The sequence below is a fragment of the Heloderma suspectum genome, chromosome 3, assembly GCF_057233095.1.
Source record: "Heloderma suspectum isolate Gila_16-S chromosome 3, 16-S_ref, whole genome shotgun sequence".
Classification (NCBI taxonomy): Eukaryota; Metazoa; Chordata; class Lepidosauria; order Squamata; family Helodermatidae; genus Heloderma; species Heloderma suspectum.
In genome coordinates, this window is record NC_139460.1 from 47,014,573 (window position 1) to 47,041,827 (window position 27,255).

At 40.4% G+C, this 27,255-nt stretch overlaps 1 protein-coding gene across 50 annotated transcripts in view; it reads left to right on the plus strand.

Moving 5' to 3' along the window:
• ZBTB20 (zinc finger and BTB domain containing 20) overlaps positions 1–27,255 on the plus strand; it is an 809,278-nt gene that overhangs the window by 89,870 nt on the left and 692,153 nt on the right. For 45 of the 50 annotated variants that reach the window (XR_014789034.1, XR_014789033.1, XM_084843086.1 and 42 more), the window contains one exon: positions 24,660–24,719. The gene's annotated coding sequence lies outside the window, so the exon portion shown is untranslated. Of the gene's footprint in view, positions 1–13,680; positions 13,779–24,659; positions 24,720–27,255 lie in introns of all 50 variants that reach the window. The other 5 variants (XM_084843080.1, XM_084843079.1, XM_084843076.1 and 2 more) reach the window with 1 other exon arrangement.

The following is a 27,255-nucleotide window of genomic DNA, read 5'->3' on the forward strand; positions in this document are numbered from 1 at the left end:
CATTACACCACAGTGTGTTTTTTTTAGTTAAGAATACTGTGATCTTCTTGTGCCATTTCTCAAGAATGATTCTGAGCATTACACAGCCAAGAACCAAGCGCTTTGTAGATGGACAGCAGGACCTTTGTTTCTCCTGTCACAAGACAATCCAGTGCTGTGTAACCACTGTGTTCATTTCTACATCAGCTGGAATTTAAAGAGTAGATGGTGAGGTGGAAGTCCTGCCAGCAGAATACATTTGAAGTGCAGTATACACAAGTTCAAACTTTGTATGAATCTCCATCATTCCCTTTGGTTTCTGTGTTCCTTGGGATTATAGTGAATAATTATTTTTTCAGGAATAACTAAGGCGCATCAAAAGATAAATTTTAATGAAATAAAGCTACATGAGCTACTAAATATTGTAGAAATTATCTGTGAAAATCACAAAAGGTACCTAAAAGGTTGTGTGTAGTTAGCAGCCAAGTATTCAAAACGAAACAGGTGTTAGACTCATTGCTATCAAAAGCCTGAAAGAAATGGACTTTAAAGAGAAGATGTGAAAAGATAGCACAAGAAAACTGTGGAAGAATATACAGATGAAAATAAGAAATAAAGTTATAAAATTAAACATTGCTGAAATTGCCCCTATCAAGTTCAGCAGCATGTTCAGGCAGGCATGTCTATCTTTCTACAAACATACGTTTAATATCTTGGTTTGGATGCATAACGACATACAGCCAAATGAGTAGAGTAGTAGATTGATTTATGACCCTAACCATGCTGTGATCATAGGCATAATAGCTGCAATCAACACAGTTAGACTGGTTTTACTGATCAGTGTGAACTAATTTTGTTTTCATTATTAAACTATCTTTAAAAGATCAATCTAAACACTACCTTTAGGCCTAGCCTTCAGCACAATGTTTATTAGTCTTTTTATCCTCCTCCTGCAAATAATATATTCAATTATATTGCAGGTCTAGGACGCTGGTATATGAAGTACTCATGCTGGCTTTGTTTACCATGGTCCCAGGGCATAGTCTGAAGGCATATGAGATAGCTACCTTGCTGAAGCTAAGCAGGTTTGGGTCTGGTCAGTGCTTGTAGGGGAGACTACCTGGGAACCACATGTAGCCACCTTGAATTCCATGATGGAAGAAAGGTGGGATATAGATGTAATAAATGGCTGCTGAAGAAACATGATTTTTAAATATATTTTATGTCACTTCAGGAGGAGATGAAAAAACAGGTTCCCTTGCAGTTGATTCCAACTGGCAGATAGCAAGACAGCTATTCTGAAAAATAGACTTACTAAAAAAAACCCCAATCGTTAACAAAATCAAGGCCAACATAAAGAATTATTTAAATATATCAGAAGCAGAAAACCAACTAGGGAGGCAGTTGGGCTGTTAGATGGCAACGGAGTTAAAGGAGTACTAAAGGAGAATAAGGAGATTGCAGAGAAGCTGAATGTCTTCACTGCAGAAGATGGAGGCGATATATCTGTGCCTTAATTGATGTTTTTAGGAAGGGAGTCTGAGGAACTGAGAGAATTTGTAGCAACAAATTTGTGAAGTTCTTAACTTTATTGGCAAATTGAAAGCTAATAAATTACCAGGCCCAGATGGTATCCATCCTAGAGTTCTTAAAGAATTGAAATATGAAATTGCTGATCATCTTAACAAAAATGTGTAGTATGTATTTAAGATCAGTTTCTGTACCAGAGGACTGGAAAATGATAAATGTAACACATTTTTAAAAAGGGATCCAGGAGGGATGTGGGAAATTGCAGGTTGGTTAGCTTAATGTCTGTTCTAGGTCAATTGGGTGAGAGCAATATTAAAAATAAAATTAGTAAGCATATAAAAGACAAGTCCTGCTGAAAAAGAATCGACATGGCTTCCACAAAAGACCTTCTAATCTTACTACCTTTTAGAGTACTGTGAGAGTGGCAATAAACATGTGGAGAGAGGTAATCTGGTAGACGTTGTTTACTTGGACTTCCAAAAGGCTTTTAACAAAGTCTCTCACCAAACACTTGTGAGCAATCACAGAGATTTTCTTCATAAGGCATTTGTTGTGTGCTCATTATTCCCCAGTCACGGTTGTTTGCAGGTCCTTTAGATGACCTTGTGACCTTCCAGTTTCACTTCTGTTTGTAAAACAGCACTTTCCATGACTTTTTAGAGCAGGGAAAATGGGCAAAAAAGTGCGATTGACTCTTATGTATTTGTGCTATTCCACTATACCACAGAGCCACCTAGAGATTATGTAGCAGAAAAGGAAATGCTCCTCATGTAGTGCTTGGATCTCAATTTTGTTATGAAACCGGAAGTAGATGCAGTGGATTAACAGCCTCATGTAGAAAAGCCCTTAGTAATCACGGAGTAAGAGGAGAGGTCCTCTTATGGCTCAGTTAAAGAACAGAAAGCAGAGAGTAGGAATAAATGGTAAATTCTCTCAGTGGAGGGATGTAAACCATGGGGTTCCACAGGGATCTGTATTGGCACTAATGCTTTTCTACTTGTTCATAAATGATCTGGAATTATGGGTGACCAAGGGAAGTAGCCAAGTTTGCTGATGACACCAAATTATTTAGTGTGGCTAAAACAAAAAGGATTGTGAGGCACTCCAAAAGGATCTCTCCAAACTGGGAGAATGGGCATCAAAATGGAAAGTGCGGTTCAGTATAAGCAAGCATAAAGTGATGCAGGTTGGGGCAAACAATCCCAGTTTCATGTATACGCTGGTGGGATCTGAGCTAGTGGTAACCAAGAAAGAGATCTTGAGGTTGTGGTGGACAGCTCAATAAAAATGTCAGTCTAGCGTGTGGCTGCTCTGAAAAAGGCAAACTCCATGTTGGGCATAATTAGGGATTGAAATAAAATAAAATTGAAGATAAAACTTCCAAGATCATACTCCCTTTATACAAATCTATGGTGTGTCCACGCTTGGAATACTGTGTACAATTCTGGTCACCGCACCTAAAAAAGGATATTGTAGAGTTGGAAAAAGGGCAGAAGAGAGCAACTAAAATGATTAAGGGGCTGGAGCAACTCTCCTATGAGGAAAGGTTACAAAGTCTGGGGCTGTTTAGCTTAGAAAAAAGGTGAGTAAGGGGAGACATGATAGAGATGTACAAAAGTATGCATGGTGCGGAGAAAGTGTATAGGGAGACATTTTTCTTCCTCTCTCAAAGTACTAGAACTTGGGGTCATCTCATGAAGCCGATTGGTGGGAGATTCAGGACAGATAAAAGGACGTACTTCATACAGCACATAGTTAAACTATGGAACTCGCAGCCACAAGATGTAGTGATGGACACCAATCTGGATGGCTTTAAAGGGGGATTAGATAAATTTGTGGAGGATAAGACTAACAGCAGCTATTATAGTCTTGATGGCTATGTGCTACCTTTAATATGAGCCTAACCGGGAGGGTGCTTCTGCACTCGTGTTCTAATTGTGGGTTTCCCAGAGGCAGCTAGTTGGTGAGTGAGTAAACAGTATGCTGGACTAGATGTACCTTTTGTCTGATCCAGCATGGCTCTTCTTATGTCATGTTCAAATGCTATATTGACCATATAGTTTCAACTATTCCTTTTATGCTCCTTGACATGAAGCTGGCCCAATGACCAGTTTTCAGAACGAAACCATAGTTATGAGGATCAGAAACATCAGATCCTGACAATGCAATAGCTGAAACATACATAGTTCTGAGGAATAAAAACTTAAGAAATGCCCTGCTGGATCAGACCAAAGGTCCAGCTAGTCCAGCATCCTGTTTCTCACAGCGGCGAGCCAGATTCCTCTAGAAAGCCCACAAGTTGGGACTAAAGGCAATAGCCCTCTCCTTCTATTGTACAAAGCAACTGGTTTTCTTAGTGATACTGACTCTAGACATGGAGGCCACATATAGAATCATGACTAATAGCCATTAGTAGACCTATTCTCGATGTCATAGGAGCCTGCATTGTGTAAAGCCTCTATGTTAGCAGCCATTGCCACTAGCACCAAATTTCATGCTTTAATTACACATTTTGCCCTGAAGTCATAGTGGACCGAGAAAAAGAATACTTAAGAGATTAGAATTTTATATGCTAATTATATTACATAATATAAATATATTCACAAGCTCAATTACTCAAGCTGTATTTTTCCACAGGTGCTATATTCAGTTATCTGTATTGATAATCTCCTATAAGGCAATATAATTAACTTTTGTGGTTTTAAGTTCTTTTAACTTAAAATTCCAGCACTTGCCTGAGTATGTCATGTGGTGGTTGCAGGCCTGGGGAGAAGTCATAAGATTAAGAAGTTTGGTTTCCCTCCTCTCCTCAGCTGTTCTAATGTTTCTTGTGTTATGGAATTAATGGGCAATGGCCATTAACCTGAGAAGTGTTGTGTTTATCATTATTTTGTTGGTGTGTGTTTTTTAGTGTGATATATGGTCTTATTTGTTGGGATTCATCATACAGTTCCAGAACCATTGTTATACTTCTCCATAAGGGATTATGACTCTTACCCTTAACTCAGCTTCTGCTGCTCCATTCTTCTTCCTCTAAACTTCAGATGACCTCATGTCCAAGCCTACAGTCCTGTCATTCAAGGACAGATTCTCTGGATTGATCCCCTTACCTGAACAGACACAGTGATTTGCCAAATTCTTCTATTGTGGCTAGTGAGATATGCTGGGGAAAACCCAAAACCTTTATTAATGGAGAAATGAATTTATTTTTTGGATCTCCTTAGCTCAAATTAAAACCAGGATTTATCTTCAAAATAGCCTCGAGGCTAAAAACAGCCCCTAAAACAGGAAGTAGATCAAAGAAGAGACTTTTGAGCTACCATTACGGTTTATGTTCAGTGACAGTATAGCCCACCCTTTCCTTCCTGAACATGTGGGGTGCTTCCAGGTGAGGTTTTTATCACGCCATCACCCTGCCTCATTCATAGAATTTTAGAAGGACATGATGTCATGATCATCTTTTAGTCATAAACCTCCTGTGTTTTCCTATTGCCTCTTCTGTCTTCTTTCTTACAGCAGAACAAAGGAGAAAAAGACAGACTAGATGCACAATGCCTTTTGATTGGTACCTCTAGGAGCCCTCCACCTGGAAGCCCCTGTGATTTATAGGTGTGCCAGATCACCATTGTGGAGTGCCAATCAACTACAGATTTCAAGATCTGAAAGTGCCCTTACTAGACAGAATCTTGGGGTTGGAATGCACAAAAGTGGCAAGAAAGGGATGTAAGGGAGGACCCAGGGCCAGTGTCAGGTTTCATGGTTCAACTGGGCAAAGTGCCTTTGTGGGTCCCCCCAGAATTGGTGGCAAGTCCTAGACTCCCCCTCCCAAGTGGTATGCTCCTTCCCACCAGCATTGGCAGCTTATCAGGGAGTGGTGGATGGCAGCTGGGCAGCAGTGCTTATCCTGGAGTGTCAGGTGTACTACATGTACCAGCTGGCATTGCCACAGTGCTACTTTTCCCACAATGCAATGCCGACAATACATTTATCATTGGCATTGCCTTGGAAGGAAATTAACCTGGCACAGGTGAATCCAGTCATGTAGTCCTATTGCTCCAGGGTCAGAACTGCTTCCCAGCTGCCCCCCACTGCCGCTAAGTAAGCGGCCCAGCAGCAGCATGGACAGGAGGACCAGACCTTCGTGTCTGGTCTCACCAGGACCATGCTAGTTTCCGCTCAATGCGGTGCCCATGATGTATGCATTTTTGCCATTGCGTTGTTGGAAAATTAACATGACAGTGGTGCAGTACACTTTCCCAAGTATGTTGTTGCTAGACCCTGGAGAAACCATAACATTAACACATTTCTACTGATTTCTGTTACCCTCAGCTGTTTTAATGTGTCACTGAATTCATGGGGCAATGGCCATTCATGTTAGGCACTGTAAAGTCATATACTTGTAAGGAGGAAAGGAGGAGTGGATTTAGCACTGTGAATGGAAAAGCCACTCCCTCTTTCCTTCCCTAGGAATTCCAAGCACCAGCCCCCCATTATGGGAGATTCTTCTTGGCTGTTCAGTTAAGTGGACAAGAAGGAACCAAAGAAGAACTGATTGCAGGGATAATAAAGGCATGCAACTCATGTCTTCCATGCATGGGGAGAAAATGCCACTGAGTGGGGTCCTACAAAAAAAGTTGAATTTCCTAGGTTTTGATTCTTTGGCTAGTACTGGAATGTGAATCACTTCCTTTAAATTTGTCTGCTATAAATTATTTCCATTCTTGAAGGTGGAAAGAATACTTGCGCTTTGGTCCCAATAGAAAGCACTGTTTCGATGCAAACCTGCTTTCTGACTGTCTGTTTACTTTAATAAACAAGTTCCCATCTGTTAAATTAAACATGTTAATATAGTTCTACAAAGTACAATGACATCTAGTGCTTAAAATATCCAAATGAAATGTCAGAGTCCAACTGCATATACAGAGTTCAAAAGTGGCAGTGTCCTGAATCCACCTCTGCTACTAAAAGGCCATTTAATAATCCACGTACGTATCTCACAGACGTCCCTAAGTAATTGGTATGTGCGGGCCCAGATGTAGAGATATAGTTACAGTTTTAAATCCCGGCAAAAGCTTTTAAACCACACTATCGCAACCACATTTCTACTGTGGGCTTTTGGGGTTTCCTCCCATTCAGTTGAGTCCTGAGATTTACAGAGGCATATGACTTTCTATAAAGAGTATCTAAGACTGTTACTCCTAGCTATTGAAATTAACAGTACAGTCCCATTGATGAAAGTAGGAACTGTTACTTCGGGTCAACCAAGACATTGCTATATTCACTTGGTACCCCAATATTGCAGTTTTCAGTTACTGTGTTTATATTAAAGATATATGCTCAATCTTTTGCTCTCATCTCCTTCATATCCATGTGATTTTTGTTTTAATTTACATTGCATTGTGAGGGAAATCTCTTATCTTATGATTGTGGTTTAACTCTGCTGTTCAGATTTTGCATCAGCGCAAAAGGTTTGTTTCTCATCTAAGGCTCAGTATTTTGGCTCTATTTGCCATGAAGTTTATGTGCAAAACACTGAGCACAAATGTGTGTATTGAATCTAATTTATCTTTGTTCCTCTCTTGTTAACTGATTTTTGAGAGTTATTTTAAAAATGAACTGTTATTTAAAGACAAGTGCTCTAAAATTTGTAAAAGTTTTTCTATATTCTTTTACAAATTTTAAAGCATTTTAAGCAACAATTGTCTGAGATTAGATATAGACAAGTAAATGTGTCTATTCAGTTGTGCCACACAAACATGTGCAAAGAAATCAGCATCTTAAAAAAACAGATGCTCAAGGTTCAAACTGTCATGACGGAAAAGATGGTATCAAGGCAAGTGGACAACAGCTGATGGATGTCTGATTTCCATTGTTTCAGTAAGGTTCAGTGTTTTGCATGATTTAGTCCCCCTTTTCAACCAGAATTAATTCTGCAAAATAAAATTTGATTAATTTATTCATGTTGCAGAATTCTGATTTTCTTGGTGTAGAATTTGGGTTACCTTCATGTAGATTTTTTTTAATACACTGATCTACGTAGTAAACTACAGGCAAAAATAAACCAGGGCAGGTAATTTCCATTACAATATAAAGTAATTGTATTTATAACATCAACAATCAGCTTAACCTCCCTTCAGCCATCTGCAATTGAAATATAAAATTTGGAGCAAATAAAAAGAATAGTTATCTCCCACCCCCATTTTGTTTTTTAAATCAAATACAGAAAGGCATGCAAAACATGCAGATTCGATCTTCATAAATGTATAGCAGTGGCATACTCTGTCTTATAGATAACTTAAATCTGAAAGATAGCTTTTCTTTTAAAATCTGATTGGGTAACAATTTTTTTAGAAAACTATAAGATCACAGTTGATTTTATTTGAACAAGGTTTTTCCCTGTCAGTGTCATCTTACATTGTATGTGCACAGTTGAGAATGTAGCTCAGAAGGAAATTGAAAACTGATATGGTAGCGTTTTTTATTTTATATTTTGAAAGATTTCAGTCTTTCATTGTGTAAAAGGTCATTCTTTTCACAGTCTGTTTTTAAGTGTTCACCGGAGAAGAAAAGGTGTCCTGTGAACAGTAGAGATGGATGAAATCTTGCCGTATAAACCATGGAGATTATCCTTGCTATAGTTGCTGTAGTTTCTGATGTGATGAGAAACATCTGCAGATCCCCTAGTATCTAACCCTGGACATAAAATAAATAGATTTAATAGAAAGAGAATCATGTGAGGTGGCTCAAAGTGGCCTTTCTACCAGCTTGCTCAACTCCAGTTACTAACAGGCTTGTGACAAGAACATGAAGTTCAAGTTAATGCAGCACGCTCAATGGCTTTTCTGTAATCCCTGACCTGAATGCTTTGAGCATGTACCTAACCGTTGCTTTTTGCCAACAATTGAGTGGAGGAGAGAGCTTTGCACATGCACTCAGAGTTTGGCACTTCAGGAATAATAGTTTGCTCATGTCTAGAAGGACAAATAGATCCCCTTTAGAAGTGAGAAAATGGCTTATTGTGAGTGAAAGCTGCAGTATACCATTGTGCGTTCTTCAGCGAACTGTTTCCCATGACGTATGTGGCAAGAGTACTAAAATGTATTATCCAGCTCTATACTTGTTGCAGGGAAATTTCAGGAAAAACAAAGTCTTCTCTTGCCCATACAAAAAGAGAAATACAAGAAGAAACATTCATAAGATTAAATAATTGCTTCAGTGTTGTGATTTTAAGCACAAATGGCCTTTAAATTATACCTTTAAGAGATGCCTTCTTAATTTTTATTATGCTATTTGGTTTTATTTTTTTCTTCTATCTACTTGTTTAAGTCACAGTATTTTGACCCGATGTCTTTCTAAAATGTATACGTATGCATTCTCAGTTATATATTCCTATTATTTTAAAGGTTAAATTTAGTTATACTGGCTCACATGCAACAAATTCTTTCAAATCTTAACTGACATAGAAGTGAGTTAATTAAACTGACAGCCCAATGCATTTCAAATAACTTCCACTGATATCAATTGGGCTTAGTCCCAAGTAAGCGTGTGTAGGACTGCGGGCTTAGTACCCATATGACTCCCCCATCTCATAAATATTATTCAGTCATTATTCAAGTGATGACAACTTTCAGAGGATACCGTGTTTGTTGCATCTAAAACTGAAGAATCTTGTGGCATCTTAACAGTAAAGTTTATTCCACAATAAATCTGATTAGAGTGGAGCCAAAGAGGTGCAAGTGGAATTCCACTTGAACACACTGCACCCCCACCCCCGATCCAAAAGCTGCTTCTTTTCTGGTTAGGGAACCCACTGGAATAACATTGGGGGACTTTTGAATGGCATTAGATATGGTGCACATGGCAGCAGTGGGAGAGGAAATCTGTGGGGAAGAGTGTTTTACCACTTGTGCAGTTCACCCCTGGATCCTTGCCTAGGTCTTTTAAGTTGTCATAAGATGCCCTGTTGTAATTTGTGACTCTTGTTTTTTCTTCATTGACAGTTACTGATGGGTGCATACCTAGATTAGTGATACGTTGGTCAGCTTTTCACTCAATTTACAAGGTCTTTAAAATTTATTTCTTACTCGCATGATTTATAAGATGTCCTTTAGTGCAAGCCCTCCCAAAAGATCATACAAAACTTTATTTAAAAACAACAATACAGTAACTTCACACAAACATTTTTGAAGTGGAAATGTGAATTTTTAGCAGAGTGCTGAATTAGTCATACGTTCATCTGCATTTGAGCAGGAGGCACCGGTTATTATTTTTATGCCTGACTTTTAAAGGAATGGTAACATTTAAAAAAATTTGTGCTGCATTTTTTTTCACTGTGGAATTGTCTTATTGGTTTGTCTTATTTCAATTATTGTAAGCCACTTTACAGGGAGAGGTGGGAAACAAATATTTTGAAAAAACAGTAATCCTGCTATAGGGGGTACTTTCACAGGAACCATGTACAGGAAAAGAGGGGGAAATCACCTTGGTGAATATTTTCACCCCAGATTGGCTCTTTCAGTTATCACACTGACACATAAGTAATCATATACAGTTGTCATATTACAGAAAATATTTCTGGGTAAATTACCTCAGTTGTGAGAAAATAATATGTTATATTTACAATACTACTCTTCACTTTTTTAAGTTACTTAGCTGGAAGAGAAGAAAGAAAATGTCTTAATGTGTGTACAATATGCATATGATAGTGTGAGGATAAGAGATGAAAAAATTCTCTGTTTCTCTTCTCCCAGTTTAAATTTCTCCATTCCATTCATAGAAAAAAGAATTGCACTCAGGGAAGCATGTCGTTCCATAAATGGAAGCTCCATTTATGAATGGAGAGGCTATGTTGGATGCAACCCCAGTGTCTAGAAAAGTAATGGGGGAAAAAAACCCTTGTCATGTGTGTCTCATGTGCTGCAGTGGTCTGAATTGGGCTTAGACATGAGCCCCTTTCAGCTATTGGTAATGTGGAGTGGATGCTGAGTGTGGCTGTGCCACTGGGCCTACCTTAGCATCAAGAATGCTACTGGCAGTGCTGCCTGGACCTCAGGGAGGAAGTCTACATGCATATATGTTTCCCCCCTGAGATGTCCATGCCAACATGTGGATGTCTAGGGGGCAGGGCCAGTAGTGTGCCCAGTGCCATAAGCGGGCCAGCAGCATGGTTCGCTCCCCATCATCACCTTGATCCCCCTTACTGAAAGCAGTGAAAACCCAGGTTAGAATCACTGTGTTTATTTCTGTGAATCCCTACATGTAATATATAGTTCTGTGATCCTAATGGGCAGTTTAAAAAAAAATAAAAATGGAAAGCTGCTGTGGGTGACTCTCAGGTAGGGGTGTACGAAAGTCACTTACCTTTTCGACGGGGTGATTCGCGTTGGGAGCACCTCCCCCCGAAATCCTAACCCGACCGGGGCCACCTGCAGCCAGACATCCAGCTGCTGGGCAGCCTGCAGGCAAAAACAACAACAACAGCGTACGCAAATGGCGGTGGCTACAGCGGCCGCCATTTGTGTTCCCTTTTTTCCGCTGTTTTAACCTACGTAAATATTTACGTAAGCTATTACGGCGAAAAAAAGGGGAACGCAAATAGTGTAGTGGGCACCATTTGTGTTGCTTTTTCCCCCGCCGTTTTAGCCTACATAAATATTTACATAGGCTAAAGCAGCAAAAAAAAGGGAATGCAAATGGCGGCCGCTGTAGCCGCTGCCATTTGCATACGCTGTTTTTTTTTCTTTTTAGTTTGCCGTGATAGGCTTATGTACATAAATACTTACGTAGCCTATCACGGCCTCTGCAGGGATGCAAATGGCGTCCCTGCGTTAGCCGTGATAGGCTACGTAATTATTTACGTAGCCTATCACAGCTATGATGAGGAAGCGAATGGCGGCCGCAGCACGGCCGCCATTCGCAAGTCAGCGCAGACAGCAGCAGGTAAGTGCTCTGTTTCGCGCGCCTTTCGTGGGGTGGGGTAGCGTGGCTTCATTCCACCACGGATTTCGGGGGGCCGAATGCACTGGCATTCGGCCTCACCGAGATCCGTGGAGGAATTCTCTGACATCACTACTCTCAGGTTTAGCGGGGATAGGGGAGGTAGGGGGGCTGCTTATCCCTTTCTTTCCTGTTCTGTGCTTGAAATCACACTCGCCCTCAAGCTCCGCAGCCACTACACTGTCCCACACCAGAGATCATATGGATGAATCTTCAACCCTCATGATTCGCCCTCCCCCCACCATGCAGTGACACTGGCTATATCCTTTACATCCAGTGAGAGATGCTGGCCAAGAAGCAGCAGAGCTCCCTTACTGGCTGGAACACTGATTGACACCAAGATTATTATTATTTTTTTTCATTTGGAGAGAGCAGTGGGTAGCAGGCGTTCTAGGGAAGTGGGTTGTGAACAGAATTGAGGCAGAATCTTGCTTGTAGCAGGCTGTACTTGTCTTGATTCTGCTCTCAAGAATTCAAGCAGGGGTGCTTGATGATTGAGCACCACTGTTTCAAATTCTTGACTCCTCCCCACCTCCACCTCCCACCCCCGTTTGTAAACGTTTCTTTTCTGTTCTGTCTTCTGTACATTGCGTTCATTTAAACTGTGGTAGCCTTTCCTACACAGCCTTCTGATGCAGATTATGTTTGTAAACTGACCATAACTGTTACCATCTCTTACATTTAAGAACATTTAATCTCAGAATCATCTGGCTATAGTTACAATTATAGCATAACTGAAATGCAAATACATTCAGAAATGTTTACTGAATAAGGGTTGGAAGTAAAATAGTGTCCATGTACGTGCTAAGATGTATCTTCCTTGTACTCTGGAATGTAATTTCTAGAGTCCTAGGGAAGAATCACAACTCACACAAATGCTTAAAAAAAAAAAATTCCCATAGAAAAATCTCCCAAAATCTCCACTAAAGGCAAAGTGCAGGCAAGAATTAGCAGGGGCAGGTAGCAGAAAGCAGCTCCAACCCAATCCATTATTCTCCCTGAAGCTGAGCTCAAATGTAGGTCCTTTCACCCTGTTGCATGGTGGGGCCAGCACTGCCTAAACATAGGGGCTGTCCTTGGTAAATAGAGACATGGGGAGCATATTGTTCGTTGCAACTCATTTATGAAAGCAGCAGCTAGGATTTGGGTTAAACAGGTTAACTCGTGCTGAGAAGAGAGCCTACTCTGGACATCGGTGTAGCAGTGGCCATTGGCACTGTACCCACCGCATGGCATACTTGTGCTACCCAAAGGGCTTTCATTAGGCAGAAGAACAAAGGTACAGGTGAAGGGAAGATGCTAGTTCCCTGAACTGCCTTCTGTATGCAAATTATCATCCCTCTTCTTGGAACTATGCAGAACACTGTGCAGGTCATTCCTTGTGTTAAGGCCTTCTTCAGACATTATATTGTAGGTTGTATTGTTCATTTATTTGTTAAATTTGTATCCCACCTTTCCACCAAATGGTGCTCAAGGCAGCTAACAATACAAATTAAAATACAAAATAACAGTCAAAAATCCAAGTCAGATAAAATGTATAAATAAAAACAATAAAAACAAACAGTAATTTAAAACAATCTTGGTACACTTACAATGGCTGCAACCAGTCAGTTTATGACTGAAATAAAATAAATAAAAATCTAAATAAAATATGTTTGCCTGCTGATGGAAGGTAATCAGAGATGGGGCTAGATGAACTTCCCTTGCCAAGTAGTTTCTGAACCTGAGAGCAGCCACTGAAAAGGCCCACTCTCAAGTAGGGATGTACGGATTCACCACTGTCTGTTCCGGTGGGGAATCCGTGGGGGGGGAGGCGATCTGTTCCTCCCCCCTGGAATCCCCGCAGAGCGGCTCTGCTCCACGAGGATACTGCAGAGTCAAGGGCCACCATGTTCTGCCATCTGCATGCCCCGGATTCCCCCGGGGTTTTTTGGCTCCCTGAACTTATGTAAATAATTCCGTAAGTACTGCCGAAAAATCCTTTTTGCACACCTGCCGTCGGTCTCTGTAAGCCTCGGGTCATAGGGAAATTGCCTATTTATTTTCGTAAAAAGGGTAAAGCTCTTCACGGGGATTCCCTACGTAACTTCCGGTCACCTGACCTCACCTCACCAGACTTGACCTCACCTCACCGTACTTGACCTCACCTCACCTCACCTCACCTCACCTCCACAGAAATAAACAGAAAAGATGGAGGATTTCCGTGGACTTCGTGACAGCCCCAGCAAAAGAAAGCCTCGGGTCACAGGGAAAATGCCTATATCGTAAAAAGGGTAAAGCCTTTCGCGTTCTTCTTCCATTTCTGATTTATGGATTTCTTTTTGTGATTATTTTCGTAAAATCCGCCGTTTGGTGGACAAAAAAAAAAAAAAGGGTCCACGTGAGCTCTGGTCCAGGTTGACCGGGCCACCCTATTCTGAGGAGGATTCCACGGACTGGATTTGTCAGTATTTGATCCCATTTAAAATTTGTGTGGAATTCTCTGACATTCCTACTCTCAAGTTCCCACTAAATGTGCTTCAGATGTTTGTGGTTCAGAAGAAGGGCCTCTCCTAAAGCTATTAAAGCCCTGCCAGGCTCATATGGGAGAATATGGTTTTTAAAATAAGCATAAAGATAATCTGGTCACAAGTGGTTAGAGCTTTGTAGGTCATAACCAGAACTTTGAATTGTACCTGGAAAGCAACTGGTTGTCAGTGAAACTGGGAGTCGCAAGCTCCTTATAACTAACTGGCTCTAGGCTATATCCTGGCTGCAGCATTCTGAACCTGCCAAAATTTCCAAACTCTTCAAAGGGACCCCCACATCAAGCACATGTCTGTAGTTCAAGCAAGGTGTGACTAAGGCATGTGTCACTATGTCTAGAATATTAAACCCTTTAAGATGTCTTAGGTGCATGTAATAGCAGATAGGTGCATATGCCAGGGAGATGTAATTATTTTCAACTCCCTGTTGAGTATATCCTCTGGGGCAAACTCAGGTTTGCTGCTGGGTAATGTGTGAAATGGACCTGAGAAGTTTTTAAAATAGGTGGAGAGAGGATATTTCTGCCCCAGTTAGCAGGGTTAGGGTCAGTCTTCAGCTTTCCCAATGAAAGTTTCTGTTTGTGCTGTCGTGGCTAAATTCCTTGGGCTATTGGACTTTAGAATCAAGTGAATGACCAACCCAGGCAAGCATTATGCTGAATATATTTGTGCAATACACATTACGCAAGCCGGAATGAAATGCAGTGTAAAGTACTCCTAAAGAGATTTTGAGGGAGGGGGAAGCAAGATACTCCATGCCAGTGTGACAGTAGTGTAATATAGCCTTTGAATACGCCACAATATCCTAGTGATTTATTTCTGAGTCCTTCCCAGAGCTGCAGATGTAACTGCTGCATTCAGAACCATTCATTTAGAAATGCATGCAGAAGCTGCTGCTGAGACAGTGTGCTTGGTGAAACTGCTGGGAGCTGCAGCCATCCTGTTGTTACCTATCCATGCCAAGAGGTGGTGGAATAGTGTACTGAAGCCAGCATCATAGAAGTACACATTTGCTGACTGGATGAACAAACTGGTGGGCATAGCTTGCTGACATCAACAGGTAATCAGACTGTCAGTAACCATGTGTTTGCACTGTGCTGGTTTTGGTACCCCCTGCCTCCACCACTGTCTTCCCATGCAGAAAGGAGGATGATGGTTGGATGGCCCTCCATCATCTATTATCGTGCAGCGGTGGCTGGCAGTTTTTCCCAGTGAACTGCTTCACTGGCCTCCACTGAATGTGTGGCAATCTTATATGGGGCTAAACCTCAAATCAACAAATATTTATTCAGGAACAACCACATTCTAACTAAGTGGGATAAATATCAATGCCATGTTCCCCAGGCTGGTGGGGATTCTGTCTTGTGTGTCTAATAACTCTGTTACAATCAAATTACAAGCCTCACACATGGTGAACAGACACCTGCATCACTCACCACTTTAAAAGGTATAGTTGCTGTTGGTGAACTGGCCAGTACATTTGTGGATCACTGTCTAAATGTGTTCTGAACAGCAAGGTCCTGTAGTCTATCCGTCCACAAAGACTAGGCAAAATTAGCCATTGTTTTGCTGGAGTAATAAAACATGGTTGGTTCTTGCTGAGCTCCATTGGAGTCTGGCATCAACTTCAGCTCTCTGAAAACTTCAGCTCAGTGAAAAGCTCTTGAATGTGTCAGGGAGCCCCAGGTACTCTGCTGAATGCATTCTCTTTGGCCATCTCCTGAACTGGACAGTGTACTAGCAATATCTTTAATTAAAAACAACATCAACAACCAAAACTCCAATGCCACTGCCACAGAGTAGGCTAGTATATGAATAAAGTGTCGGGATGATCTCCTGTAAGAACTATTATGTAACTTAATTGGTTAAACATCTACTAGAAATTGCTTTCATATATAGAGTTTGATTTTTGAGGATTTGTGGGCCAATGTTTCACCTATCTCCTTGTTCAATACACACTCAGGCCTGGTCATGTCATGCAGCAGAATGAAGCAATAGAATCCAGAGGTAGTAGAATGGACTGTACCGTATGACTACAGGTGGGGGATCACATTTATGAATGCTCTCCCATATTAAAAGGACAAAACTTGATGCAAGTAGAAAACTAGAAAATTGGGGAAGGCTCTAACCCAGACCTCTCCCTGATGTGCTAGTTTTCTACTTGCATGGAGGTGTGTGTGTATATATTTTACATGGGGGAGCATTTTAAAAGTGATCATCCCCCTGCAGTCTTCAGTGGTACAATCCATTCTACCACACCAGGATTCTGTCACTTTGTTCTGCTGCCTATGTAGACCAAGGCTCATTTCCTCTCACCGCTCTCTGCTCACACACAACCTGTGCAGCAAGCACACCTAGTCCAGCCCCCTTAATGTGAGCACTTCCTATCACTTGTCTTGTGCTTTCGTACAGTAACTTCTATGTGCTTCATGGCCTTTGCTGATTGTGGACTGCAGACTTGGTTTTTCATTTTCTCTCTTTGCCTTGTCAACCTTGTTCTGTCTCATCTTGGCTGGAAAAGAAAGGGCATAGCCAAGGTAGACTGGCAAGGATGGATTTCATCTCCATTCACTTTTCTTGGGCGTAAATGTAAAAGGGATTTTCTCAGCATTTTCAAACATTTGAGAACGTTTTTCTTTTAAACAGCTTAGCCTGTTTTTTTTGCCGAGTGAACTGACTCTCCATCTTCAGAACTGAGAAGCTGTGCTGATTGACAATAAAAGCAAAAGGAAAAAATCCAAAGGGTGTGGTTACAGTAAAGGGCACATTCTTTAAAATTACCCAATTTGTTTCAAGCTTTTTCAGCTGTTTTTTCCAAAGGTATTTTCTGATTATAGCTCTTTTTAGTGAAAGTAAGGGCCCTTCCTAAGAACTTACTGTCCGGTAGAATGAGGGAGAGCGAGAGAGATGGTTCCTGCCCTTTGTAAGAGACACTCTTTCTGACATGTTTCAAGCTTTTTCAGATTTTTATGCAAGTTTCTCCCCACCTCTCCAGAAAAGAGGGAAAAAATGAAAAGGTCTGCTCTATTTGAAATAGATGTAATAGGAGGATATCCTTGAAAAGAGCTGAAAAAGCTCAAAACATACTGAGTTATTTTTAAGGACACAAATGTTCCACGTTCAGTGAGGGCCCCTCCCATGGTTTTCCAGCTGTGCAATTAAAGTACTGGAATAATTAATACAGCATTGCCCTACCACAACTCACGTTTCCTTGAGCCTTTATTCTACAACGTCTCTCTGTCTCTCTCTGTCTTACTCACTCACTCACTCACTCACTCTTTCTTTCTACCCTTTCTCTCTCTCTCCCTTACTAGCATTTCTCCTGCATGGCTTCTTAAGGAAAATCTCTTCTTCAAGAGACAAGTTTGCTTTTCTAGGTAAAATTGGATGTAATGATGGCTGTACTGAAAGAATTATGCAATTGTTAAACAAGTTTGGTGTACAAACCAAGTGGCACTTTCAAACATTTTGATTTTGAACAATGCTTGTTAGTGTGCATCAATGCATATCAAAGTACAACTTTGACAATGGCAGCATGGGGTTAACTAAAACACTCCCCCCCCAAATGCTTTTCTAAAGGAATTGTTTTGCATTCTTAAAGAAAGCACGTATTTCATGCTCTAAAAGTCTGAGGTTTGTAGTTGAAAAAGATTAAGTAAATAATTCAGGATGCAATGTGTTTACCTGTTAATAATTAAGCAGGTTGTTCTGTGTACTTTTTATAGACTTTAGAAGGTTTATTTTATTTTATTTATTTCTGGTTCATGTGTGATGATTTTTAAGTTAATGAAGCGTCTTCCGTGAAGGGAAGACAAGAGACCCAGAGTGAAGAGGGGCTATATAAAGAATTGAACCCCACTAGTTCAGCAGTCATGTTCTTATGGAAAGGTGATTCTCCTGCCACATTCAGTTAAAATGGAGAGGAGTTCAAACCTCTTTTGTCCTTGAATCTGATCGCACAAATATTATTTAAAACAACAACAACAACGCCAGCATTACTGAAATAAGAATACACTTCATTGCATGATAACTCAGAATGCCCCACAAAATAAAATGTTATGTGTATGAATGTTATTGTTTAATGTATTGTTAAAAAATTAACACTAAATACAAAGTGAACATGTTAAAGAAAATTTTACACTGAGAGGTCAGGTACTTGCAGATTTTGTAGGTAGGAAGACAATGAAAACAAAACAAGAACTTATTAAATACTGTTATAGTTGAAGCTAAACAAGACTAGGCCTCACCATTATCTAGATGAGAGGCTATTAGGAAATCAAAATACACTACACTCAGTATTATCCCTAACTAGAAGGAAGGGCAGAATAATAATGTAATAAATTGGTGAAATACTATCCCATTGGAAGCAATAACAAATCACCATTAATGTCAATAGAATTGTGTGACTTATCACTTTTGCTATGTAGATACAAGACTAAGTTTTTAAGAGGTTACTAGAGTAATAGAACATTCTGGCTGTGCTGAGGTAATCTTGGACTGATAGCATGGATGAGTGATACCCCTTCAGTAACAAAAGTTGTAGTATGTGCTTCCCTCAGGGGCAGTTCGGCACTTCTCTTTGAAAGGGTTGTCTAAGCTGAAAGGTGGCCTGTTCTGCATCTTCCATTTAGTACTTGGTTTTTATGCTATAATTGTAAATACCAGGTGTCAACCAGGCCAGTTTGATTTTTGCCATGTAAATACTCCCCCGCACCCCACCAGTAACTAGACACAGATAAACTGTGAACTAATTTGATATGTAACACCTAATAACTTCCAGTTACTGTTGACACAGGCTGAATATGAAATTGCAGCTTACCAGATAAAACATATTTGTACCCCCTCTAGAAACTTTCTAGCTAAAAATGCAGCCCATTCTTGTGTTTCTCCTGCTGTGTCTTGCTACTGCACTACAATGAAGAGTAATTAAATTTATATGATGCCTCTACATATAGTCCTTGGCTTCTGTACAGAGATTGGAAAACCATAAAAAATAGAATAAAAGCCTATTAAAGGGGGCAGAGAAGTGTTATTTGGGGGGTTTACCAATGATGGATCTTTGAAAGCATCTTGTGAACAACAACAAAAGCTTTCAGGCATTTTTTAAAGGTGATACGGGAGGAACAAACTCAGTTATCTAAAAGGAGCAAGCTCCACACTTGAAGGGCTTATTGTAGCTATTGTCCAGTTGCTTGTTGACATAAGGCCTCATTTCCAACATCCACCAGAGCACATCTTGACTTGATATATCATCACTTTGATGCAGACAAATAAAATGCCTCACAAATAGTTTCATATTATTGCTGTGGCCTTGGTAGAAAGTGGTGTCACCTAGACCACTCTATTTACTGTTAGTTTTGTATTGACATTTGTTTGAGAAATTCATGGGCGATTTTTGTAGCGGTTTATGGCTAACTCTACCAAAAGAAAATGCATGATCCCTGTTGGCTGATTGCTGGTCATCAGTTTATTTCAAGTTCAAAGAGCAGTAGTTATTGAGAAGAAAACTTAATAGGCTTGTATTTGTGACTTGCATACAATGCTGCCTTATCTAGTACACTGGGTAGGGTACTTTCATGATTGTTAATTTCACAAACCACAGTTCAACCAGTTAGTTATGTTTAAGTGCTTATAACCCTTGAGTGTGACTGCCCACAGTATTAATCATGATGCAACACTCGGCCAGCTGCCAGGAGTGCTATCTGTTTTTCCCATTTATTGGATCTACCCCAAGGGTAATGTTTAAGGAGTATATGTCTCCTAGTGCATTCATCTCCTGCTTATGTGCTTCCCACAGTCATCTGGTTGGCTGCTGTGGGAACAGAATGCTGGACTAGCTAGGCCTTGGTCTGATCAGCTAGGGCTCTTGTTACATTCCTATGGTTATTCCAGTAGTTTCAATGTGTAGGATATCTTGTGCTCTGCTTAGCGCAGTCTAATAAAGCTTGGGGGTGGCAAAGAGGGAAAAGAGAAAGTGTAATGACCTCTGTACAACCACAGTGACATCTCACTTATATCTAGGGCAAATTTAAATAACACAGCTGTACTTGAAGTGAAAGGTTAAGCTTATCTCCATCTCTCTCGGTCAGAATTCAGTATGTTAAAAAAAAACTTCTTATCAGTACTGAAAGTAAAGGTCAGAAGTACTTACCATTTAATTATGCCACTCAACTTTATTTTGGGCAATAATAAAAGGGAAAAAATCTAAATTAAGAAAGGAAATGCAGACTAGTTTTGTGTGTATGTGAGTGTGCATGTGTTCAAAGTAAAAACTGTTCCATTTCCCCATTTGTTCAATTTGTGTTCAAGAAATGCAAGATTTGGGATTTAAGTTTCTTGCATTGTAGCCCTCGATACCACATGGAAAAATGCTTTTTATTAATTTTAGAAATATTTTATATCCTGCCAAACATGGCTTCATAAAGCCCTCAGGAGAGCTAGAAACATAATAAAACAAGGATAAATAAAAAATAATAAAAAAAATAAACATTTCACATACATTAGCTTTGAAACTGGGGGCAGCTAATTTTGGGACCTGCATATCTTAAAGAGTAGTTCTCAAAATATAAGCACCCTGCTTCCTTACATCTGGTGGGAGAACCCTGTTCCAAGTTCTAATAGATCATCCCCTTGACTATGGAATAAAACAGGGTGTGTGTAAATTGGGTACTTACACATCACCAAAAAGGAGGACAAAAAAGGGCAGCTGTTTGCATAAAATGTACATGTACTGATATATATGTATAGATGCAAATTACTATAATTTAAATAGAAATACACTACCTCTCACCATTGTGGGGAAGACTGTGACCAAGTGACCTGTGTGCCTGCTTAGTCTGCTGTCCAGGTGCTATTGGTTGATAGGCAACTTCAAGACTCCTGCTCCTTTCTTATGGTTCTTTAAACCAGACTTGAACTGGATAGCCCATCGAATAGAGGACACCTCCGAATAGAGAACTGTCCTCTGTAAGGTAGGACACATAGCCATCTGTGCTGTGCATTTTAAAACTAATAAATATGGCAATAGACTGTGTTAAGTATTTGCAGAAGAAGAAAAGCATAATAAGACTGGATGAGCCTAAAGTTTCTTTTTGGATTGCAGCTATAGCACATTAATAATTGATGGGAAATGGCCAGAATCAAAAGAACTGTGCAGCTAATTCTGTGTACCGAAGTGGACAATGCTGTACGATCCGACGCTATTTATCTGGCAGTCCCACTGAGACTTAATGCACAAGTAAATGTGCATTGGGTGGCAGCCTTCATTTTCTTTTTGCCCAGACGGTAACTTCCGATGCTCCATGGAAAAATGTGTTTGAAATTGAGGGAGTTTCAGGAATAGTTTGTGAAATGACACGGGGGGGGGGGGTGTCAGTTGCTCAAAGACAAATGTGAACAAAATTTGGTGGGCCAGTGCAAGCCTTTGAGTGAGTGTAAAATAGCTCTTTGGCTCCCTGTGGTTATATTTATTGTGACACGTGACAGATGCATATGTAAGCTGTACCATTATGTAACTTGTTTATATTAACAGTCTTCCTTGCTGTTTAATTTTTTCCCATGTGCGCTTTCGTCTTGCATACTTTCATTAAGATCTGTTTTTTGTTTTCAGTAAGCTAAAATGGTGATGTGTATCAGTATGTACACGGTGATGCACTTTGTTTAGATTGGACCAGCCGTCTCAGAATTTGTGACATTGAAACGTTCAAGTATTTAATGTGAATGCAAACTTACCTTATATGTACACTTCTTTGTCATTTTCTGGCAGTTAACAGTTGATTGAACATAATAATTGTGTATATTTATATACTTGTGATTTTTTATTTTTTATTTATTAAATTTATTAATCACCCATCTGGCTGGTCACCCAGCCACTCTGGGCGATGTACAGCATATAATAAAGCAGTTTAAAACAATAAAATTCTACAATAAAAACATTTTCTAAAATACCCTAACCCACCCCAAATGCCTGCCTGAACAACTACGTTTTTAATGCACGGCGGAAGCTCATTAAAGAGGGGGCATGGCAGAGTTCCCTAAGGAGGGAGTTCCACAGAGTGGGGACCACCACAGAAAAGGCTCTCTCCCTAGTCCCCACTACTACCCCCACTAAAAGGTAGTCCCCACTACCTTTTAGAGTTAAAAGGTCTAATAGTTTCCAGCCTGTGTTTGTAACTGAAACTACCTTGGACAACAGGGGAAGTGTGACCTTGCCAATCTTGTTTTAATCTCTAAATGGTTTTGATACCATCAAGCATGGTATCCTTCTGTGCCTGTGTGAGTAAGGGTTGAGTGCCACTGTTGTGGTGGTTCTGCCCCTGTCTCATGGGTAGATGCTAGGGGGTGGTTTGTTTTGGGAGACTTCATTCTGCTCCTCTCCACTGGATGTGCACAGGACTCATTCTTGTCTCCTGAGCTGTTTAATATCTGTGTCAGGAGCGCCCTGGCGGCCTCTTTCAGTAGACTCCAATAGCCAACACAAGACACAGACAAAAGGTTTCTTTTCAAGGCTTTAATCCTTTTACAACTTAATGACTCTTTCAGAGCTAATCACCAGCGACTAAGCAAGGAACAGCGGAGTGGCCTATGCGCCGAGTAGGCAGTTGATCCCTGTTCGAAGGAGAGTCACTTGAAGACCCTGAACGTATGGGCTAGGGAGAGATCCTGCCTCTTTCTCTTGGGTCCACGGGAGGCGGCCATTGCTTGCGCGCTACGCCTCCTTTCCGCGCCCTCCATTGCTCGTCACTCCCTGCGTCTACGTTGAGTGTCTAGCAGGCTCCGTTCCCGCACTTTCTCACTGCCAGGATCGCTATCTATCTCAGGAATGCCGGCAGGACGAATCTCTGCCAGCTGCTGTGCCTGTGAGGGATGAGCTGGCTCCTCTGCCACGGATTGCTGATCCTCCTCAGAATCAGAACTGCTCTGGGGTTCTATCGGCTCAGTTTCCACCCTGACAAATGGCAAATGGGTTTCCTGAATGTGCATCTGAAGACAATTATGTGCTGGATGATGAGGGGAACGTATTTACCCTCAATTTAGACAGGAATATGTTGATGGTGGTAGTTGCCTTGACCCTGGAGTTGTTTGCCTGTTTGAGATGGGGGCATACTTCCCCTGAAGGATAGGTTTAATTTGATTGGGGAGCAGCCATAGCTCAGTGGTAGATCACATGCTTTGTATGTCCCTTGCATCTCCAGGTAGGGCTTGAAAAAAATCCTGCCTGAATCCTTGGAGAGCCACTGCCAGTTGGTATCAACAATACTGGACTAGATGGATCAATGGTCTGACTCAGTATAAGGCAGCTTCCTATGTTCCCATGTTGATTTGTTTAGTATGGCAGGGTAATGGTAAAGCTAGTAGCTAAACTGAGTTTCTCAGGGAAACTGGAGGTCTGTGGCCTAGATGCAAATAATTGTGAAACTAGTTGCATGTGTAGTAATTTTTGTAATTTAGAGACACTTCCTTACAGAGAACATACAGTGAGGAATTTGGAGATGATCCCTGGTGGAAGGGGGTGGAGCCAGGAGCAGATTGAGAGAGGGCCTCCAATAGAAGCTGTTCCTATGTAGATTTGTTTGGCAGTGTTAACTTTTTTTGTTGTTTAGTGTGACCATCATATGGGTGAACCCCTAATTATACCATGTGTCCAGTGGAAGCTTAGATTTGTGTTTCTAGAATACTAGCTTTAGATGCTGCATGGCAAACATCTTTTGAAACTGAGGGGTTTCATGTGGCGTGTACTGCTGTTCAAAGGAAAAATGTCAGAAGTTCCACTGGACACACCCAAGGCCATAGCCATAGCTGACATAGGTCTTTTGGTTCCTGGCCTTTGAGCAATTCTGAGCAATATTAAGTTCCTGACTGCAAAGTGCCTTAAAACTTATTTAAAATTTCCAACAGACATATGTATTAAGATCATACTGATTTTCTCTTGGGAGTGAGTTCCAAAATAAGGAACTTTAAAAAATAATTTTACCCTTTTGCTTTTGGATGTGTGCTTTTAAAATAATCATTCTTAGTAAAAGAGGGGGCAGGGGGATCCGTCTAATAACTTCTTAACTCACACTTGAGATGTTCATGAAGTTTCACCAGTTAATACAAAGCCATTTGTAACTTAGCGGAATTCTAAAAGCATTAGACACTTTCTTCTTTTTTTTTTAGATTTTAAAAATACGCAATTTTTAGCTCCTAAATTATTAGAAGTATTTACCTGTAACATTTCACATAAATGCATCTTTAGGCTAAGAGAGAGAGGTATAATGTTCATTATCACAAGCAATTACTTTTGTACATAATAGTAAAAGAAATCTTACTCTTACCGAAAAATAAGTGGTAATTTTAAGTATGGGTCTACTGACATTTTCATAACATGGTGCCATGTGTATTTTCCCCCCTAAGCTGTATAGCTGATATGGCAGCTACTAGTGTTACTACATCCTTCTTTATCACCTGCACACTACATGTGAATGAGTGGGGTTTTGTTTTGTCATATTCAGGCAGATGGCTATATGTTGATGTATATATACAATAAGGCATATACTTACAGCTAAGTGCATAGTCCTTTGAATGTTATGAAAACGAAATACATTAATTGAGAAGATCCCTGAACACGCATATTTCTTTTCTTTACAGCAGCACAGAAGAGAAGTGTTAGGAACTGCTTTTAACCCTTTCGGAATCCGAAGAAGAAAGGTAACATTAACTGGAATACTGAGAATATTTAAGGAGATATTGTAGCTGTTATAGTACAGTTAGATTAATTTTAAGAATGTGCAGTGAGCACAGAGGCATTCCAGTATGACAGACTGACCAAGGGAGTCCAAAACTAGAAAGTGCAGATCTCTCCCAAGTTCATCTTATATTAATTTGGAAATAAGATTAGATCTTCCCTTCTGTGTGTGCGTGTGTGTAATTTCTGGGATAATTTTTTCCAAGTTAATCCAAGGCTTGGAAAAATGACCCTGCTTTTAGCTTCTTAAATCAGTCTCCTATTCCAGGGGTGGGCAGAAGATAGATCTCCAGATGTTTGGACCTTCAAGAAGCCCTTGCTAGCATGGCCATTGGTTAGGAATGCTGGGAGCTAAAGTCCAAAATATCTAGAAGATCTATTCAGTATAGTAGAAGCCACTGAATGGAGAATTTTGCTGTACTTAATTTCTGAGAAGTTCAGCAAACCTTAGGAACAATTTTACAAATGAAAAGCAGGAGTTCAGATGCATAACATGCCAAAACAGTTAGACTGAGCTTGAATTCTTAACGGCAAGGGTTTTCTACATGAGGCATTTATAATGCGTTCATCATTCCCTACTCACGGCTGCTTACTGGTTCGATCGTGACCCTCCAGTTTTGCTTTTGTTTGGAAACAGCACTTTTGGTGAGTTTTTTTTTAGAGCAGGGAAAATGCGGCATTTAATTATGAAAGCGAGAGAAAGCACAATTTCCTCGGTGGATTTGCACTATCCCATTATACCACAGTGCCACCTAGAAGTTATATCACAGAAAAGCAGGAAAGGAAATGCTCCCCATGTAGTGCTCAGATCTCAATTCTGCCACGAACCCAAAAGTAGATACAGCCGATTAACAACTTTGTGTAGAAATGCTTCAAGATGATCAGATTAATAAGCAGTTTCTCAGATACAGGTTCTCAAAAGGGAATTCTTCCTAAATAAAGTCAGGAAAAAACATCATAAATTAAAATAGAACATTCAAATTATTGAATAAGTATACATTAATATCAGATTGCCTTGAGTGTATATGAGTGTTTTTGCACTGCAGCCATTGGATATAACACCAAATTGAAAGAAGCAGAAGTTGCTAGATTCTTGTAAATTATAATGATATATATTTCTGAAATTGGTTGCAGCGCTCAGTCTTTGGCAAGTGATTAGTGTCTGTCATGTTGCAAAACACTGTGAAATATATCCCACATTGCTTCTCTTCTGTTTTTAAGCGTTAGTTTTTTGTTTGTTTCTTCACTAGAATGTGTTTACTGATAGAAATAAATGCTCGAAGCTCACATTTTAAATACTGGAGCATTTATGCAACATGACCTGAAATAGCATGACAATTTGCACTGAAAATCTGATGTTATCATGCTAGCCAAACCTAAAACCACTGAAATCAATGGGAGTCTTGATTACCCCCCCCCCCCATTGGTTTCAGGTTGCTCCTGCTAAGAGCCACATAAGCATAATATGTATTCAACCTTGCCTCCGTTTTGCCTTTGAAATCTGAAATCATGAATGGTATGCAAACAAAATACTATTTTAATGCATGAGCAGCACTGGATTAGGACCCACTCCTTCAGTACAGAGAGTCATTTCCCTGTCATCAAGTAAGTGGTCATCTTTACAGCATTTTATGTTAAGCAACTGAAATCCAAGATAATGGGGATGGTTAGTTATTGCAGAAAATATAAATGTGAGGTTACTGACAAAATAATATTCATTGCTAATAGTGATATGTACCGTCAGCTCACAGATAACTAGGAGAATAGAAGTTGTTATAGTTATTTGAGAGAGTTTCCTTGCATTTACACCATAGATCACTATTTGTATTGAAATAACTTTATTGGTCTCCAGTCTGTTTCCAAGCACAGTGCAGCGAGCTGGTGTTTACCTCTTAAAGCCCTATACAGCTTAGAACAATCATGCAGAACCCTCGGCCCATGGGCCTAACTGGGAAAGCCCATGCATATGAAGCCTGGTCCCTGGCTTAGGGCAGAGTGCAACTGATACCCATGGAGACCTGGTGGGAGGTGATATGCTCCCTCCCAATTATGGTTCTGCACCCCAACTTAGAACCCAGGTACCTGGAAGAATGCTGGCACCACACCATCCTGTCTGTATACCCTCAGCATCTGAAATAAAGCAAGTGATGACCAGACAGAGAGCTTTCTCAGTGGCGGCTCTCCATTTGTGGAATTGCTTCCACCGGGTATCGGCATTGTTATCCTTCAGTACCAGGCAAAGATGTTTTTTTTCTCCTAGGCTTTTAAATGTCTTACTTTAAGATGCTATAATTTATTGCATTTTATTTTGTTTTGTAAACATCCTTTTGCTGTAGAGTGGTATAGAAATATCACAACTAAATGAATAAAATTGTAGAGCCAGTGTGGTGTAGTGGCTAGAGTGTTGGACTGGGAGCTGGGAGATCCGGGTTCTAGTCCCCACTCAGACATGGAAGCTCACTGGGTGACTCTGGGCCAGTCACAGACTCTCAGCTCAAC